Genomic DNA, 19286 nt, shown 5'->3' with positions numbered 1-19286 from the left:
TGCCAGTTGTAGCCTCCTCCCCAGCACAGGAGCAGGCAAACGAATATGCGACACATGGAGCTCTCTAACAGAACTTTTTATTCCTCAGCATACGATGACACATTGCACTCTTATTATGTCATAACTGTTAATAACCACACCTTAACACCCCCCATTAAGTTATGCAATTCCTCTGTTGATTCCATCCAGAACTTCAAGGTTCCTAGGACACAAAGGCTCACAACACTACAACTGGTACATAGGAAAAGTAAAAGTATAGATTATAAACTTTGAACAATAACCTGGGACCTGTACCAGGTACAGGTTTCATTCAAAGATTTATTTTATATTTAAAATAAAAATCTAATGGTAAAGTTGGATTTTTATTATATATGTGTAAAATGTAAATGTTTAGAGAATTACAGTTACCCTTCCTGAAGCTGTTGAGGGCTAATTTGCGTTAGCTCTCCAGCAACTTCCCAGTCTGAATTGGGTGTGAGAGAGGTCTGACACCTGCTCCCAGAGCAGAGTCAATGTCATGGGAGTGGGGATGTGTTTTCTTAACCCGGGAGGAAGATCAGCTGGGATGGCGCAGGACTTAATTTACCTCAAAGGGGTCTGCCCTGTCACAAGCAAATGTTAGGTGACACCTGGAATAGCCCAAGTCTTTATCCGCACAGTCAGGCTGGAAGCAAACCTGGTGAGACTGAAGCAAGCCCCAGAACTGGCTTTAAGTGACCATGGAGGGGGACTGCTCATTATCCTGGCCACACCTCCTGGTGGGCACACAGGGTCTGTGCAAGAGGAGAAGGGCTTGATCATCTTAGATTTTGAGAGGGAGGGGCACTCAGGAGCTTTTGACCGATTGGTTACGCAGTACCCATGAGTCACCACCCACCCACTACCTGGGGCCAGTCATAATTGTGGCATCTCCAGGCCATTTATTTGGGGATTTAGAACGTTTCCAGCAATAAAGCTTCAAAGCACCAGGGTGACAAAACTTTCCTGAGGGTCTCCCACATGGATGATTTTTCTTCTCAAAAAAGGACAGGGTACCTTTCTACGTTGTGTTTCGAAAAAATTTTGAAAATCTTTTTGACATTTTACCAGACCAATCCACTTGCTGCATCTGATTAGCACTCCGTCTCAGTTGGCTTCAAATCACGCTTAGCTCCCGGTCTACCACTTTCTCAGACTATCTTTGGCGCATATTACTTTTTAGTGCCATTTCTAACTTAAATTTTAAAAATTCATATCTTGAGTTTCTTTCCTATTTTTTGTCATTTTGCTTTTATTTTGTTTAGCACATATTACTCTATTGTCCTAATTTAGGTTGGGGATTTTATTTTTTGGTGTTCTGACTGCAACAGATTTGGAAATGTTAGAAGGTTGTTTTAAGGACATGTTGGTTTGGTGCAACAGGAGCCCAGTCAAAGGAAGCTCAAGTTGTGGCTTCTGCATTAGTGCTGACAGTGTGATGAACAGGATTTGAATTCAAGCTAGAGATTTGACTGTCACTGATTCCCAGTCGCCTGATGACAGAGTCCATACACCCTGTAATTTGACCCTCTAAATTCTCCAGCTCGAGACAATGAGGGAAAATTCACTGGCCCCTTCCCTCCTTGACACCACTGGAAGAAATATCAGGACTTTGCAACGAGTCACTGCAGTAGGTGGTTTCAACATGCAGCAGGGGCCTCCTTCCATAAAGCCACCTTGCTGGCTGAGGTGTTGGAGCACTGTACATCACTTGAGCACAGGTTACTATAAACACGGTAATGTTATTTTTAGGCATGATCACAGGAAGATGGAGTGATTTGCCCAGATTCACAGGATGTTGAGCCCACACCTGGACTCGATCCTTCAGGTCCAGTGAGGTGCTTTATGTTTTTTCCCCACCTACCCTGTGCTGCATTTATTTGTGCCCTTGTGAAGTGGATCCAAAAAAGAAAGAAACACTTTTGCTGCAAATGTAATCTTTTTCTAACATTTTTCTATTTCAAAGTGCAGCCTTGAGACGGAAAGGAACAAAAAAGGTTAAAAATATGAAAATCAAATAAAAAACTAAAAAAACAAGACAGAGTGCTACTTTCATTTTCTCGTCTTTCTCTGTACAATATTGTTTTTCCTGAGTGGGGAAGTGCACCAATCCTGGTGTGACTCCGATACCTGGTTGATGCATAGAGTGGAAAGCGTTTAATATAATCCTTATAAGCTGTTTCCTACTGCCATGAGTTAAAACGTGTTACATCCTGCTGGCTTAATGTTCCCTGCTCTTCTGCACATGGTTGAAGCCCTCAACACCCTCGTCCTGCATACAGGTGGTGATCCCCTTGCTTTGAAACACAAAGATGCAGCCGCCGTCGGTAGTAGGAGTAACTGCAGGGCGGTGACGTGGGGAGGGGGAGGGGCAGGGTGGGGGGGTAGTAAACTATGGATTACAGAGGTTTACAGGTAGGTTAACAAATAAATTAATAAAACGAATTTCGTTGCGTGCACTGCATCCCCAAAGGCGATGCTGTGCACGCAACAAAATTCGTTTTATTAATTTATATGTTAACTTACCTGTAAACCTCTGTAATCCATAGTTTACTACCCCCCACCCTGCCCCGCCCCCTCCCCACATCACCGCTCTGCAGTTACTCCTACTACCGACCGCGGCTGCAAAGATGAGTTTTAGGCACTGCTTCAAAAGTGCCACAGAAATGAGGAAGTATGCCCTCTGCCTCCCCTACAGCGTTTTAGTTTTATTTTTTATGGCAATGTTGTGGTAACAAATGAAACAGGTGTTGTAACCGCAGTTTTTTTTCCACTAAATGTACATGTGACTTGTTATTAAAAAAAAGACGCAGTAACTCTTAAATCCACAAGCAAGAATGTTTTTCTTATTTGTATATGTCTGGTCTCAATGCACGTCTTTATTCCACTCACAATAAATCCAAGCGTTTGCATGTATTTATCTGCCTCATCACAGTGTAGGGGTTCCCTTCTGAATATGATGAACCCCACCTCCGTCCCCTTTACCACACTCATTTCTCACAACCCACCTATCTCCTTACAGTGTTCACTTCTCCTGCTCTGCTGCTGGCAGCTACCCCCCTTCTTCCTCTTCCTCTTATTCCCTCTCTTACTGTCTCTGTCTCACTCCTCCTCACTTGCTGAAAACTGTGACTTTTAACAAACTGCGCTTACCCTCTCTTTACTCTCCTTTCCTTTATTTGTTTACCTGTGAAATGGATCCAGATATAAAGAAACACTTTTGCTGCAAATGTCATATTTTTCTGACATTTTTCTTTTCCAAAGTGCAGCCTCGGGACAGGGAGAAAAAAAGGTGCAAAATATGAAAAATAAGTAAAAAACTAAATAAAGCAAGACAGAGTGGTCGCAAAGTGGCAAGATTGGTTTTATTCATCCCCACACACATTAGCTCCACTTTTCGGAGTTTGCCAGTGAAGCGCTACTTTCGTTTTCTCGTCTTTCTTTGCACAATATTGTTTTCCCCACCCATGGGGATGTGCACCATTCCGGGAGGAACTGCAAAACCTGGTTGATGCGTAGAATGGAAAATGTTTTATGTGAACTTAATCAGCTGATATCCTTAATTTAGTTTATAAAATATGTACCGCACTCTGTGTTCAAGGATGTGGTCTTTTTAAACCATACTGCTTATCTTTTGTAAGGATATCAGTAATGGACATTGAAACGGGTTTCTTCTGGCCCCTATAGTCATGTCCTTAACTTTTCAGGGAAAACCACTTTTTTTTAATTTCTGAAAAATAAGTGTAAAAGCGTTAAGGTAACCATGGTGTCCCTGCTTAAATTTCACATGCTTTACTTATTCTTGCATTCTCTATGAGTGTTTGCTTTTTCCAGAATGTTGTTACTTTTTTTTCCAGGCAGCATGTTACTCTTGTCTCCCCTGCCTCAGAACCTCAAAACCTATTTCCTTTTTTCTGGTTCGTCATTGCTGTGAGGTCATACGAATGGCAATAGTGCAAAGTGAATATGAACACTCCACTGCAAACAAAAAACTAAAGTAAAATACATTGTCATTTTCAATTTTAGAGCTCTAAAATGTACAAATGCGAGACTGATTGCAAAGGAAATGCCTGTCTTCTTACCTGGGGGATGTAGAACATGCAAAGTGCTCGATTTAGAGCCCGTATCAACTGCCTGGTCTATTTGTAGAGGAAGATCAAAAACACACTGGTTGGCCCAGAAACTCTGTCAGAGAGTGATATGGAAGCCTTATAACATTTGGATTTTCGTCTGATAGTGCAGTCAGAATTCTCGCACATTGACATTTTGACAATAAAAAAGCCATTCTTCTATGGAGTCAATTTCCTGATCAAGTGTAACCAATACATTCATAAGAAAGCTAACAATAGAATTTGAAATAGGGTGTTCCATTCCAGCACTTGCAGTATATGTTCTCTTAGTTATTTCCCTGAATGTTGAAAAGATAAAGGGACAGGATATTTTTTTTTAAAAGGAGAAATTCAGGGCCAAGAGGGGTGGTCCAGCCCAGCCTTGTCTGGGCTCCGAGGGGCACAGAAGGGCACACTTTTGGCCCAGTTTTTGCCCTGGCAGTGCTTGGGCTCATCCTGAGTGTGCCCTGCAGGCGGAAGCACCTGCACCTCAAACAGCGTTGTGATTGATAGCCCTGGCTTCAACAGCACTGTTGAGCCCACCTGAATTCTTGACTTGAGAATTCCAGTCCATAGTGCCACAGCAAAGTGTCCTGTGCAGCAGTGTTAGAAATGGGGGTCTATAGTTGGCAGATGTAGATACCTTTGACCAGTTAGGGACCCTTGCTTCTAGTCAGGGTAAGGGAGAAACACACTATAGATAACCCCTGCTCACCCCCTTGGCAGCTTGGCACGAGCAGACAGGCTTATCCCCAAGGCAATGTGTAAAGTATTTATACCAACGCTCATATTAACACAGTGAAACACCACAAATGGGCACCATACAGGTTTAGAAAAATATAGTTATCTTTATCTAAATTATGCAAGAACAAAACGACAAAAACTCTCACATTCACAATTAATCTTTTCTTTAAAATGTTCTCTTGTAGGTTCTATACTTCACAGATGTGACCAAAAATAAACTTGTAGTGGTAGTAGTCTGTTTAGGTAGATAGAATGTGACTGTATTCTTTAGGGGAATTCCGACAAATGATCACAATTCAGTTCCTGAGCACCTGCATGCAGCACTTTTATGGTTAGGTAACCTTCCCCCACGAGCCTGCTACCTCCACGATCTGTGATGGCAAAAGTATGCCCCCAAATGCTGTTGTCTGGCATCAGTCAAAAAGGAATTATGCCCGTAAATGCATGCAGCCAGGAATCTCACTGAGACCGTCCCCGGTACCACAACTATCAGCTGTGCGAGTATGGGCCATGAATCTCACCCGGAGGGGGGCCCGCTATCCAGAGGCAGACTAACACAGTCCCCAACAGGCCTCGGTAACCAGGCTCAGGCTCTGGGCAGCCCCGCCAACTCTCCACCCGCTCAAGACAACACCACACACAGCAGTGCTGATCGAGCGTTACCTGGAGCGCCGGTCTTGTACTTCGGTTCACGCCTTGGTGATCTTCCGACGGGAGCCCCTCTCCTTCAATGGCACTTCACAGGGGAACGGGCCACCTTCCCGGGTTTGAGCACGGCTTCCCTTCGACTCGGGCTGATGTCCGGGTGGGCGACTCCCTCTTAGGTGGCTGTACGTGTTGGGAAATCCTGGTTGCTAGGCAACGCCTCTCAACCGAGGAGCGCAGCACGGCTTTTCTTCTACTGTGATTACGCTGCCGGCTCCACGAGGGTCATGGTCTCAGCAGCACTGAGTGTAGACCAGTGTTTAATCTGTATACAAATAAGTGCCAGGGCCCAAAGTACTTCATGTGAGGTCCCCACAGCTTGCACACCCTGCTAATATTGCTAAATGCAGAGTGTATTGAAGCTCAAAACGACCTGCTGTTATGCTCCTCTGCAAAATAAATAGACAGTGCCTCTGTGTGGTGAAGGACAGAAAAAAGTAAGCACCTGTGTTGACAAATAAGTGTTGGTGCTGAGCACCAGCCAGCACTAGCACAAACTAAGCACTGGTGTAGACACACGCACACAGCATTGTGGCGCGCTGGTTCCACGGAGATCCCCACGCAGGCAGGATCATGTGCAGACACAGGCACACAGTGCCGAGGCTGGGAATAATCACGATCTCCAAATAACATGGCAGGCTACACAAAGGTCACCAGCTGTAGGCCAGACACACGCTTACAGCTTCACATGGACGATCTTAGAAACTTTGATATGCCTGAGTTCCCACGACAGGAGGCTAGCTCTTCTCAGGCCCTTGGAGATTTACTTTTCAGAAGAGGACACAGCACACAGCAAAAAAGTCCTTCTCCTTCCCTTGGCAGAATAGCAACTGAAAATCAGCACCAGAACACACAGCAATGGCAGTCCTTCTTCTCAGTTTCATGCGCTCTTCTCCTTGGCAAAGGTTCTTCTTACTTCCAGGATGATCTAAATTACAGGGTTCAGCTCTCATTTTTATACCCCAAAAGTCTTTGTTCTCTATGTGTCAGGGGTCCTGGACCCAGTCCAAACCAGTTCTGGGTGCACTCTGCCAGTGCACAACTTCTTCCTTTGTGAATGTGGGCCAGGGTCCTCAGATGCACCGCAAGAGGTGGAGCCAGTCTTTTGTGGAAAGCAGGCACAGCCCTAGTCAGGGACAGGTACTACTCCTCCCACCACTCCAAATGAAGATTGGCCTATTTATCCCAGGCTGACTCACCCAGACTCCTGGGGCCACCCCAGCCCCTGTCACTCCACAGCCAGACAGTCAATCCACAACCAGGCAGAGGCACACAGAAAGGTTGAACAAGAAAATAGCAACTTTCTAAAAGTGCTATTTTCAAACACAGAATTTAAAAAACATCTTTACTGAAAGATGTGTTATTAAATTTTGAGTTCAGGGATACCGGACTCCATTTCTCCATCTTATTCCTATGGGAAGATATGCTGGTAAAATGTTACACTGCATCCCCCATTCTGCCTTATGGGCAAGATGGCCTTTCAATAGTGAAAACAAAATTGGCAGTATTTCACTATCAGGACATGTTACACACATCAGCACATGTCCTACCCTTCACTTGTACTGTACCCTGCCCAGGGGGTTACCTTGGGCCTGCTATAGGGGTGTCCTATGTGCACAGAAAGGGAAGGGTATGGCCTGGCAAGTAGGTGCACTTGCCAGGGTGACATGGCAGTTAACAAACTGTGCGCAGTCTCTGCGGTGGCAGGCCTGAGACCTCTCTTTAGGGCTAGTCAGGTGGGTGTCACAATGAGTGCTGCAGGCCCACTAGTAGCATTTAATTTACCAGCCCTGGCACACTTAGTGCACTTTACTAGGGACCTACTAGTAAGTCAAATATGCCAATCAGGGAGAACCAATCATATTCACAATTTACACAGGGAGCACTTGCACTTTGACACTGATCAGCAGTGGCAAAGTGCCCAAAGCATCTAAGCCAGCAAAAACAAAATTCAGCATAGCATCAAAGGGAGGTAGAGGCAAAAAGTCAGGGAAAACCACGCCAAGGATGCCAGGTCTAACAAGCGGGAAGTACTGGCGCATCCAGCAGCACTGAGATCCACGGCTCCACCTCTAACAGCAATGGTGAGTCCAACTGACGTCTAGGTGTCCGAGTACCGATCCTCAGTTCCAGAAGAAAACAGTCAAACAAAATATGAAGCTAATCTATGTTTGTTCGTGTCTTTGTTCAATTGCTCTACCATTGTTTTACCCAGAAAAATGGCTCTTTGCCACCAGGAATGGCACAGTCACTACTACGGCACAGAACTGGAAGTTACCAAACCTTAAAATACATGTTGATTCCTTGTGTGGAGTGGTCACAACAGAAGCCCCAAGGGTTACCAAGGAACTCTTTCAGGAACTGCTAAAAATGTTCCAAGGAGGGTGCACAATCAATTGGCCTGAGCACCCCTTACTCCCTCAGTTTGACCTCCAGCGTTTTAGAAGGCGTACTAGATAGTTAAGATTTCTGTAGCTCCTAAAAGAATGTTCCAAACGTGTATACCTCAGAAGGAAATCGCCCTGTTCTTTCTAATTTCCATTCTCTTGATCCCAGTCAAGAGTGATACAAGAAACAGCCATTTTACAAGAACATCTGTCTTGAGAACACATAATCAGGAAAAGCTAAGATCAGTATCCTGCCATGCCCTTAGCTCTACTCCTTTAAATAGCACAGTACAGCTTTCAGCACATAGCTTTTTATCTTTTTAAAAGCACTGCCATTTACAAAGTGCACCCTAGAAACCCTCACTCTATAAAAAAACGTTTTAAATTACCTCAGACCAAATTTCTATATTAAATAATATTTAAAGAACTTCCTTTTCACATAAAACAAAGTAGCAGTACACATTCAGATATTAGAAACACTTTCCTTGGACTTTTCTGATGTTCAAAAACATCAATGGTTTTCAAATCTTCCTAAATGAGTCACTTTTCTGGAGGGTCTATTTTGCAAATCATGCATGGACATCTGACGGAACATATCAGCATGGAAAAATCCACAAACACAGCCAAACCCAGTGCTTTTGAACTGATTGAAGCAACTGAAACTCAAAGCCTATCGACTCGACACCTAGGAGGAGAAATAAATACATTCGATCAGCACAAATGAAGATACTGTAAAAAGGGCTGAAGGTAAAAAGCCACCATAGGCATAAATTATCAGTTGGTTTTGTATACTGTTAGAATTGGGGTCTCTAGTTGGCTCAGGTAAGTACCTTAGTCCAAATAGGGACCCATGCTTCTAGTCAAGGTAAGGAGGGACACACTCTTAGATAACACCTGCTCACCCCCTGGTAGCTTGGCACGAGCAGCCAAGCTTATCTCCAAGGCAATGTGTAGCGTATTTGCAACAACACTCCCAGTAACACAGTGATAACACCACAAATGGAAACCACACTGGTTTCATAAAAATAGCGGTATCTTTATAAAAAGGAATATGATGAGACCAAACGATAAAAATCCAACATATGCGTATTCGTAATATTTCGCTTTGCCGGTTATTAGGCCAGCAATCACTTGTAGGTTCTTGCGGTCTTAATGAGCAATTCACGATCTCTAATGCAGTCCTAATGCATTGCTATGCAGTTCGTAATGCAGTTCGTAATATAGTAATAAGACAGTCCTTAATGCAAGCCTCAGGCAGTTCGTATTGCAAGAATAATGCGGTTTGTAATGCAAGAATAAGGCAGTTCGTAATGCAAGAACAATACGGTTCGTAATGGACGAATAATGCGGTTCGTAATACTAGAATCAGGCAGTTCGTAATGCAAGAATAATGCGGTAAGCCAATCTGCGCGGTCAACTCGGGCACCACTAGGCCCAATCAGCAGAGACAAAGGTTGTGAGCTTAAAGGGGCGGTCCCAGTACTGCTGGGCAGGTACGGGCCGCTCGGGGACTCAGCACGTCTAACGTGGTGCAGCAGTAGAGAGATTGGAGCACTCCTGTACTCCTCCTGCACACCTCCCCAGGCCACACATGCCTGCGGGTCCCGACCTGAGTCCAAGCCTTACCTGGGGGGGTGCGCTGCCTCGCTCTCTCTCTCTCCGCTCGTCGTACGTCCTCAACAGGGGACCAGCTCCTCTCGGGCCCTTGGAGACAAGTTACTTCAGGACACAGCACAAAGCAAAGTCCTCTCAAGCAGGGGGACACAGCACACAGCAAAGTCCCTTGTCCTCTCCTCAGTCAAATCAGCAAACTGCAGGCCAGCCCCAGAACACACACCAAGGGCAGTCCTTCTCTTCAGTCTCTTCAGCTGTTCTTCTTTGGCAGATGTTCCTCTTGATCACAAAGTAGTTTCAATCCTTTTTCAGTATGGATTTCAGTCTTAAGTTCAGGAGTTTCAGCTCCTACATTTATACCCCTAAATGCCTTTGAAGTCTTTGTGTTTAGGGGGCTCTGACCCCGGTCCATACCAGACCTGGGTGTCTTTCTGCCAGTGCACACCCTCTTTCTTGGATAGACAGGGTCTGGGGCCAAGACGCTCAGCAGGAGGTGGAGCCAGCCTCTGGGGGCAGCAACATAGCCCTCTTCACATCCAGGGGGCTACTCCTCCCCCCACATCAAATGCAGGCCAGCCTGTTGCTGTCTCACCTACTCCTCCCTGGGGTTAGGACACTTCCCAGACCCTGTCACATCCAAACCCAGACATTCAATACATAACCAGGCAGAGGCACACAGGATGGTTTAAAACAAGAAACCAGCCACTTCTAAAAGCGTGGTTTCTAAACACACAAATAAAAAATCATCTTCACAAAAAGATGTGTTATTAAATTCTGAGTTCAGGCACACTAAACTCCATCTCTTCATCTTATGCCTATGGGAAGATATGCTGGACACATAGGATACAGCATTCCCCATTCTGTCCTATCAACAAGATGGCCTTGCAACAGTGAGAAACGAATTTGGCAGTATTTCACTGTCAGGAAATGGTACACACCTCAGTACATGTCCTACCTTTCACATACACTGCACCCTGCCCAGGGGAGTACCTTTGGCCTACTATAGGGGTGTCCGATGTGCATAAAAAAGGGAAGGTAAGGCCTGGCAAGTGGGTGCACTTGCCAGGACAACAAGGCAGTTAACAAACTACGCACAGGCGCTGTAGTGGCAGGCCTGAGATCTCTTCTTAGTGCTACTTGTGTGGGTGGCACAACTAGTGCTGCAGGCCCACTAGTAGCATTTGCATTACCAGCCCTGGCACACCTAGTGCACTTTACTAGGGACTTTATTAGTAAGGCAAACATACCAATTATGGACAACCAATTACCATAACACTTTATACAGGGAGCACTTGCACTTTGACACTGATCAGCAGTGGCAAAGTGCCCAAAGCATCTAAGTCAGCAACATAATATCAGAAAAAGGTCTAGGAGGAAGGCAAAACGTTTAAGGAACTTTAGCCAAAAAGGGCCAAGTCCAACACAACCCCCTCCCAGCCCAAAGCCAGGGTAGGCCAACCAACTACCTTGATGAACTTCCCTGCTTGGGGTGATAGATCCCGGACACGGGCCTGCTACTGCAGGGACACCCTCCTGTTTAATGTCTTCCTGACCCCAGGGGATTCCCTTGGCTACAACTCCCTGGGCCAACAAAGCTACTACACTGATACTTCCTGGCAGTTGGGCCCCCTAGGGGTGCTTGTCCCTTGCCAACTCCAGGCAGGGTTACCCTGGTGACTTCTAGGGGACCCAGCCCTTCTGGCTGGGCCCTGACCCACAGGTTTTCCTACTGGGGAACACCCCCTCTCAACCTTTTGTCTAGACTTCTGGGCCTGCCACTTAGGAATGGCACCCACAAACTTCAGGACTGCGGGTGCTTTGGTTACAAATGCCCCATGACCTCGTGGTGTTAGTTGTTCTTCCTCACACAGTTGGCAAGTAGGCTCTAGACCTCCAACCGTGTGTTCTTCTCAGGAACCCTCCAGCCTCTGTGATGGAGCTGCAGACCACCGGGGATGCCGCTCATGCTCCCTCCCTCTCCTTTGAGACAGGGTGCTAGCCTGCACACCCCCCCACTTCTCTGGGACGTGACTGCACCAGTCTGCCCTTCTTCCCTCCCACGGGACCTGGTGGATTCCCCCTTACTGCCTCTCCAGACCCTCTGTCCCTTAACCAGAGGTCTGTCTCTCGTGCAAGCTCCTGGGAATCAAAGAGCTCACACTGTAGCAGATGTTGGAGAAACTCTGAAAAATGATTACTGAGCCGGGGCTTCCTGGGGCCCAAATTGAGCAATCCACGCATGTACTCATCCACACCCCCGCCCCAAGGACTGGATTTCAGTTTCTTGAAGTTCCTGAATTTCTGCCTGTACTGTTCAGGAGTAAGCCCATACCTGACGCATAAAGCCTCCTTCATATTGGCGTAGGTCAGGGTTCCCACCCTCTCTAAGGGTGGTAAAACATCCCTCCCAGAAGCCTCAAAGTGTTTCCATAGGCCCGCCCCCCAAAGCTTCTCAGGCAACTCATTCATCCTCAGTGCGACCTCATATGCTGTGAACCATGCATGAATACCATCACCCCTTTGGTAATCTTGCACTAAGTCTTTGGGAATGTACACCTTACCCGCTGGCACTGGCTGTGCGCTGCCACCATTCGAACTGGACTCCACCTTTTTAGCCTTAATGTCCAGTTCCCTCATGCTTAACTCATGAGCTAAGAGAATCTTCTTCTCTTCCAAGGCGAGAGTTTTCTTGCTCTCCTCTGCTCGCTTTTCACTTTCAATAAGCAGCTTTTTCTCCTCTGCTTGAGCTTTAAGTTTTAAAACCTTCAACTCATGCTCTCTGACCCTTTGGTTTTCCTCCAGCTCCTCTGGGGAAAAACTCTTCCCTGAATGGTTACTACCAGCCCCTGAGGCTGGTCCTCCTACCGGCAAATCCTGTGGACCAAATCCATTCTCTGGGTGATCCTCATCCACCTCAGCATCACCTGTCTCCTGAGCCTCTTTGGCTTCCCACCAGGCCCTCAAGGCCGTTTTCAGCTCCTCCTTCTTGGAGCTACTTTTCATGGGACATCCCAAAGTTCTGCAGAATTGCCTCAATTGATCAACTTTGTAGGTAAGCAATGCTTCAATGTCAAATTCCAATTCTGCAGCCTCACTGGCTACTTGACTCCTTTGAGACATGATGTGTGGCTTAAAGGACGCTCAAATATAGAACCACAAAATCAAAAACACAATATGTGGTTGCGTCGTGGTCTGCACTAAAACTAGTGATGTACACCAATCACTGTGAGTCAGTTGCAAATACACATTCAAATCCTCAACCGCTGACCACCAATGTTAGAACTGAGGGTCTATAGTTGGCTGAGGTAGGAACCTTAGTCTAAATAGGGACCCTTGCTTCAAGTCAGGGTAAGGAGGGACACACTCTTAGGTAACCTCTGCTCACCCCCTGGTAGCTTGGCATGAGCAGCCAGGCTTATCTCCAAGGCAATGTGTAAAGAATTTGCAACCACACTCCCAGTAACACAGTGATAACACCACAAACGGACACCACACTCGTTTCATTAAAATAGCTGTATCTTTATAAAAAAGAATACGATGAGACCAGATGATAGAAAATCAACATATGCGTAGTCGTAATAATTCACTTGGCTTGTTACTAGGCCAGCAATCACTTGTAGGTTCTCACGGTATTATTGAGCAATTCACGATCTCTTCTGCAGTCCTAATGCAATGCTATGCAGTTCGTAATGCAGTTCGTAATATAGTAATGAGACAGTCCTTAATGCAAGAATCAGGCAGTTCGTAATGCAAGAATAATGCGGTTCGTAATGCAAGAATCAGGCAGTTCGTAATGCAAGAATAATGCGGTTCATAATGCAAGAATCAGGCAGTTCGTAATGCAAGAATAATGTGGTAAGCCAATCAACGCGGTCAACTCAGGCACCACTAGGCCCCATTAGCAGAGACAACGGTCGTAAGCTTAAAGGGGTCGTCCTGGTACTGCTGGGCAGGTACCGGCCGCTCGGGGACTCAGTGCGTCTAACGCGGTGCAGCGGAGGAGAGATCGGAGCACTCCTGTACTCCTCCTGCACGCCTCCACAGGCCACATACGCCTGTGACTCCTGACCGGAGTCCAAGTCTTACCTGGGGTGGTGCGCTTCCTTGCTCTCTCTCTCAGCTCGTCGGACGTCCTGCTGGGTGATCCTGATCCCATTGTAGCTCTGTTGCGAGGCAACGCTGTAGCCGAATGGGTTACGGCGCAGCCTTCTCCTTCATTGTCGATCTTGGGAAGATTCCTTTCGACGAAAAACGATCACGATCCCTTCCACCTTGTAGCTTCCTTAGCTTCAAGAAATCCTTTAGCAGGTTGCAGCTTGGGCCGGCGGCGGCGATCTTCACTCACAGCCTCAGTTACAATGACGGCTTGGGCCACAAACAGCAATGCAGCAGCGTGGACAATGTTTCACGCTGCGGGGGCAAAACGGTCATGGGGCTACCTCATAAACATCACCACAGACCACACAGCAGTGTCAGGCATGCAAAAAGCACACGTACACAGCGTTGCTGAGACACGGTCCTAAGTTTCAAGTAAGCCTTTAGCACGTTGCGGCTCGGACCAGTGGCGGCGATCTTTACTCACAGCCTCAGTTAAGATGATGGCTCGGACCACAAACAGCAGTGCAGCAGCGTGGATGATGTTTCATGCTGCGGGGGCAATGTGGTCACAGGGCACCTCATAAACAGCACCACGGACCACACGGCAGTCTCAGGAATGCAAAAAGAACATGCACACAGCGTAGCTGAGACACACTTTGAAACTTTTATGTTCCTGAGTTTCTACAACAGGGGACCAGCTCTCTTCGGGCACATGGAGACAAGTTACTTCAGGACACAGCACATAGCAAAGTCCTCTCAAGCAGGGGGACACAGCACACAGCAATGTCCCTTGTCCTCTCCTCAGTCAAATCAGCAAATTGTAGGCCAGCCCCAGAACACAGCAAGGGCAGTCTTCTCTTCAGTTACTTCAGCTGTTTGTCTTTGGCTGAGGTTCCTCTTGATCACAAAGTAGTTTCAATCCTTTTTCAGTGTGGATTTCAGTCTTGAGTTCAGGGGTTTCAGCTCTTACATTTATACCCCTAAATACCTCTGAAGTCTTTGTGTTCAGTGGGCTCTGATCCCGGTCCAAACCAGACCTGGGTTTCTTCTTGCCAGTGCACACCCTCTTCCTTTGATAGTTTTGGTCTGTGGTCCAGACACTCAGCAGGAAGTGGAGACAGCCTCTGGGGGCTGTAACACAGCCCTCTTCACATCCAGGAGGCTACTCCTCCCCCCACATCAAACGCAGGCCAGCCTGTTGCTGTCTCACCTACTCCTCCCTGGGCTCAGGACACTTCCCAGACCTTGTCACATCCAAACCCAGACAGGCAATACACAACCAGGCAGAGGCACACAGGATCGTTTAAGACAAGAAACCAGCCACTTCTAAAAGCGTGTTTTCTAAACACACAATTCAAAAACCATCTTCAGAAAAAGAAGTGTTATTAAATTCTGAGTTCAGGCACACCAAACTCCATCCCTCCATCTTATGCCTATGGGAAGATATGCTGGAAACATGGGACACAGCATTCCCCATTATGTCCTATGGGCAAGTTGGCCTTGCAACAGTGAAAAACGAATTTGGCAGTATTTTACTGTCAGGACATGGTACACACCTCAGTACATGTCCTACCTTTCACACACACTGCACCTTGGGCATACTATAGGGTTGTCTGATGTTCATAAAAAAGGAAAGGTAAGGCCTGGCAAGTGGGTGCACTTGCCAGGACAACAAGGCAGATAACAAACTGCGCGTAGGCACTGCAGTGGAAGGCCTGAGATCTCTTCTTGGGGGTACTTGTGTGGGTGGCACAATTAGTGCTGCAGGCCCACTTGCAGTATTTGCATTACCAGCCCTGGCACATCTAGTGCACTTTACTAGGGACTTTACTAGTAAAGCAAACATACCAATTATGGAAAACCAATTACCATAGCACTTTATACAGGGAGCACTTGCAATTTGACACTGATCAGCAGTGGCAAAGTGCCCAAAGCATCTAAGTCAGCAACATAATGTCAGACAAAAGGTCTAGGAGGAAGGCAAAACGTTTTAGGAACTTCAGCCAAAAAGGCCAAGTCCAACAGATTCCCACAGCTATGTTGCATTGGCAGGTAGGCCAATGAATTAGTGATAGGACAGCTCTATAGGTCACAACCAATTTCAATTGCACAGACCTTCCTCTGATGCTCTTGTCTCACCTCGTACATCAGCCGAGGTGCTCACTACAATGGTAGAAGATATGCAGAAATAATTTCAAATAAATAGAACTTACAAATTGACGATTTGGTATCAAATATGAATGGATTAAGTTGAGCGCTGGGCTGAAGCATAAAAAACCTATAACAACATTTTCAATAGTTAGATTAGTAGCATATGAGAGATCGGAGAGCATGCTGAGAATTGCTTCTCAAGATTAATTATTAAAAGGGAGCACTATTAAATAATTAAAAGATTCACATTTAACTCATGGAGAAGGACTTCCAACTAGCTACACATCAATCTAAATCATAAGGTGCATAATATACTAATGCAAAGAAAAAAAGTACTGGTTGAACTCTTTCATATCTTAATTTATATAAGCAATAACCAGAAATGATCAGAGAGACCATGGCAAGTACAAAATAATCCTCTCAAGATTCCAGTCAATAAGGCGCTATGAAACTGGATTTTTAAACTATAGAGGAGAAAGGCCACTATACATTTCTGAACTGTGGCTGAATTCTTGTAAAGCAAAAACATTTTTTCTACTATGCAACCTTTTCTGTGAGGAATACTTGGCTCACCCTTGGTAGCTTGGCACAAGCTGCAAGGCCTGTCTCAGAGATTAAAAAATCACTTCAAACACATTACTTGAAACACTGCTTGATACATTCATGGGAATATTTCCTGATCTACATTAATGCTGATTTGAAATTGTGCATTTTGTGCACAAATAGATTTGTGAACTATACATCTGCAAAAAATGATGCTTGTGCACAACTTGTGGTGCACACACGCATCAGCCACCAGCTGAAATGTGTTTGGAAGTGAGCAGGGGTTTGTAATTGGCACTGACTTTACTTCATTCATCCTTAACCCAGAGATACCTTGAAAACCACACAAGCCATCCTCTTTTATCAAATTACAGTCATTCTCCAGCATAGAATTAGCAAAGGAGAAGGGAGAGTTGAGACACTAAAGACTCCTGTCCGCACCTTATAATACACATTTTACTGATCATTAAAAGCATGAGTGATTAAACTATTCATACTGTGGCCACTAATTCATGGATGGAAATGTACTTTACATATTTTGACAGGTTTTTAAAGAAATGTACATGTTAATGTGCTCCTAGGAGTAAAATATGAGCAGGGGCCCTGTAAAATCAGCATACTTTGGAGATCCTGGATTGTGGTGGGGTCTCAAGTTCCGGGGAGAATGCACGAGCCTGGGTGCACAGAGGAACTAATGCAGCAGGGGAGAGCGTAGCCAACATGTGCTACATAGCATTGCCTCTAGACACGCTGTGTGAGATAGAGAAGATTGTGGTTGGGACCTAATGTCCCAGGACACTGTGTCACCTTGCGTGTATGGAGGAACGGACGCAGCAGAAGGGGAGCCAAACAATTCTACATAGCACTGCCGCTAGCCCCATTGCACCTGAGAGTTTTTATTATGGTGGGTACTCAAGGTCCCAGGAGACTACGCGAACCTGCATGCACAGAGAAACAGATGTGGCAGGAGGGGGTGGAGTCAACACGTCCTACATAGTGCTGCCCCCAGCCCCGCTTCATGGGAGAGACTGGATTGTGGTGGGGACTCAAGATCCCAGGCTAGTGCATGAGCCTGCATGTATGGAGGTAGTGACTCAGCAGGAGTGGGTGCAGTCATCACACGCTACATAGTGCTGCCCCTAGCCCCCCTGGGTGAAGTGAGCATGGGATGTGCGTGGACGAAGCCCATCTTTGCCCATCATTGCCCGAAGGAGGGTTGGCTGGGCCATGCTTCTTGGCTGGAGGATGAAGCTGCTTCGAGGGTTTTTGGTTACTTCCTTCAGTAATGCAGAGGACTCCCTAAGAAGGTAGTGTTCCCTGACCTTGAGGCCATTACCTGCCTCTTAAGCTGAGGTTACATGACTGGCATCACATGTGCGGCTTAACCACTCTGTTGTACTTTTTGGTCATCGTAAAAGATGATCTGCTTTTTTTGGCACCATGGGGAAACTGAAGCTGCCGGGAGTTGATGACAAAGCTAAAATTTCAACCGTCACAGTAGGCTCTACTTTGGATGCCTTTCTGCCAGATCAGTTTGAGTCATTTCCAGAGAGGCTGACCTGGAAGAAAGGTGTCTATCCCTGGATTAGAGTGATTAATTGATTATTTATGCTCTTATCTCACCCTCTCAATATCTCAGTGGCATTATTATTCAATCTGTTTCCATGGAGCGTGACTTTACCAGGAGGGTTACGCCCTCCCTATGGAAAGTAACTGATCCTGATTACTCGCACATTAGCGAAGGAGGCTCATTCGCCAAGAGGAAATAACAAAGCAAGGGTGTCGGCAATGGTTAGGCAGGGAGCCCTATGAATAAAACAAAAACAAAGCAAACCTAGTACCCAGTCATACCGAATTGGAACGCTGTTTAAGCTCTGGGGATAATTACAGTGAAATTGAAAGCTTCACCTGGGTCCAATGTTGGAGAAGATCAAAACCCTACTAACTATTTGGGCAGAAGGCATTTTCTACATCTACTGATGGTTTTCAAAGCAAAAATGCCTCCAAGCCTGCTCTATGCCATTGAATCAATTCCTGTTAAGGACTGGAGATTTTTAGATAGGATTGAAGGCCAGATTCTACGTAATCTATGCAATTTTAACACATTCGTTCCATCAGCTGCTATTAGAATGGAATTTGGCTTGATAAGCTCCTATATCCAAGGTATATCCAGGGTTTTACGTTGGGGATATCAGTTAAAAAATAGCGAGTCTAATTCATTAAGAGGTTTCATGTGTCAAGAAATCTTTGGCGAGAGGGCAGGGAACTAGTCCTTTTATCGTGATTTCTCTTTGGCATTAAACTTTTTTGTGTACAAGAGGAATCAGTGGTTACTCTCCCACCATTAGAACTTAAACCTTTTTTAAAAACCTTAAGTGGCAAGATTAGCTATAATAGAGATATTAAATTGTGTAAGTCTAAAGAGACACTAAAGATAATAGCCAGGACAAAATCACTGAGAATCTCACAGAAATATCTATGTTGGAATTTAGAACATGGGACTCGACGACTGCTCACTCAATGTCGTATTAATCTTTTACCTTTAAACGACTTGACAGCAAACTGGTCCCAGAATTTGAAAAATGGAAACATTTGTAATTTCTGCAAGCTGAACATTCAGACCTTGGATCATATTTTGTTCGTCTGTCCAGCATTGGTTCTGAGTCATCATCGCTGGCTTCGGCCGATGTTTTTACAAAATTGTGTTAAAAATGTAGTTTCAGCTCGTGACTTTCTCTTTTGCCCCAAGAACCAAGCAGTCTGTGTAAAACTATTCAATTATTTTAAGGAGTTTATGTATATATTTTAAATCTTTTATATATTCTTTTAAATGGGTTGTTAACCCCTGTGTCTGTCACTCTTCTATGAAGTATTCATATTTTCTTTTTGCACATTTACTGGCTTCTATTTATTGCTC

This window comes from Triturus cristatus, chromosome 12, assembly GCF_964204655.1.
Source record: "Triturus cristatus chromosome 12, aTriCri1.1, whole genome shotgun sequence".
Taxonomy (NCBI): Eukaryota; Metazoa; Chordata; class Amphibia; order Caudata; family Salamandridae; genus Triturus; species Triturus cristatus.
The sequence above is the reverse complement of the archived record's forward strand: the minus strand, read 5'-3'. Positions refer to the sequence as shown.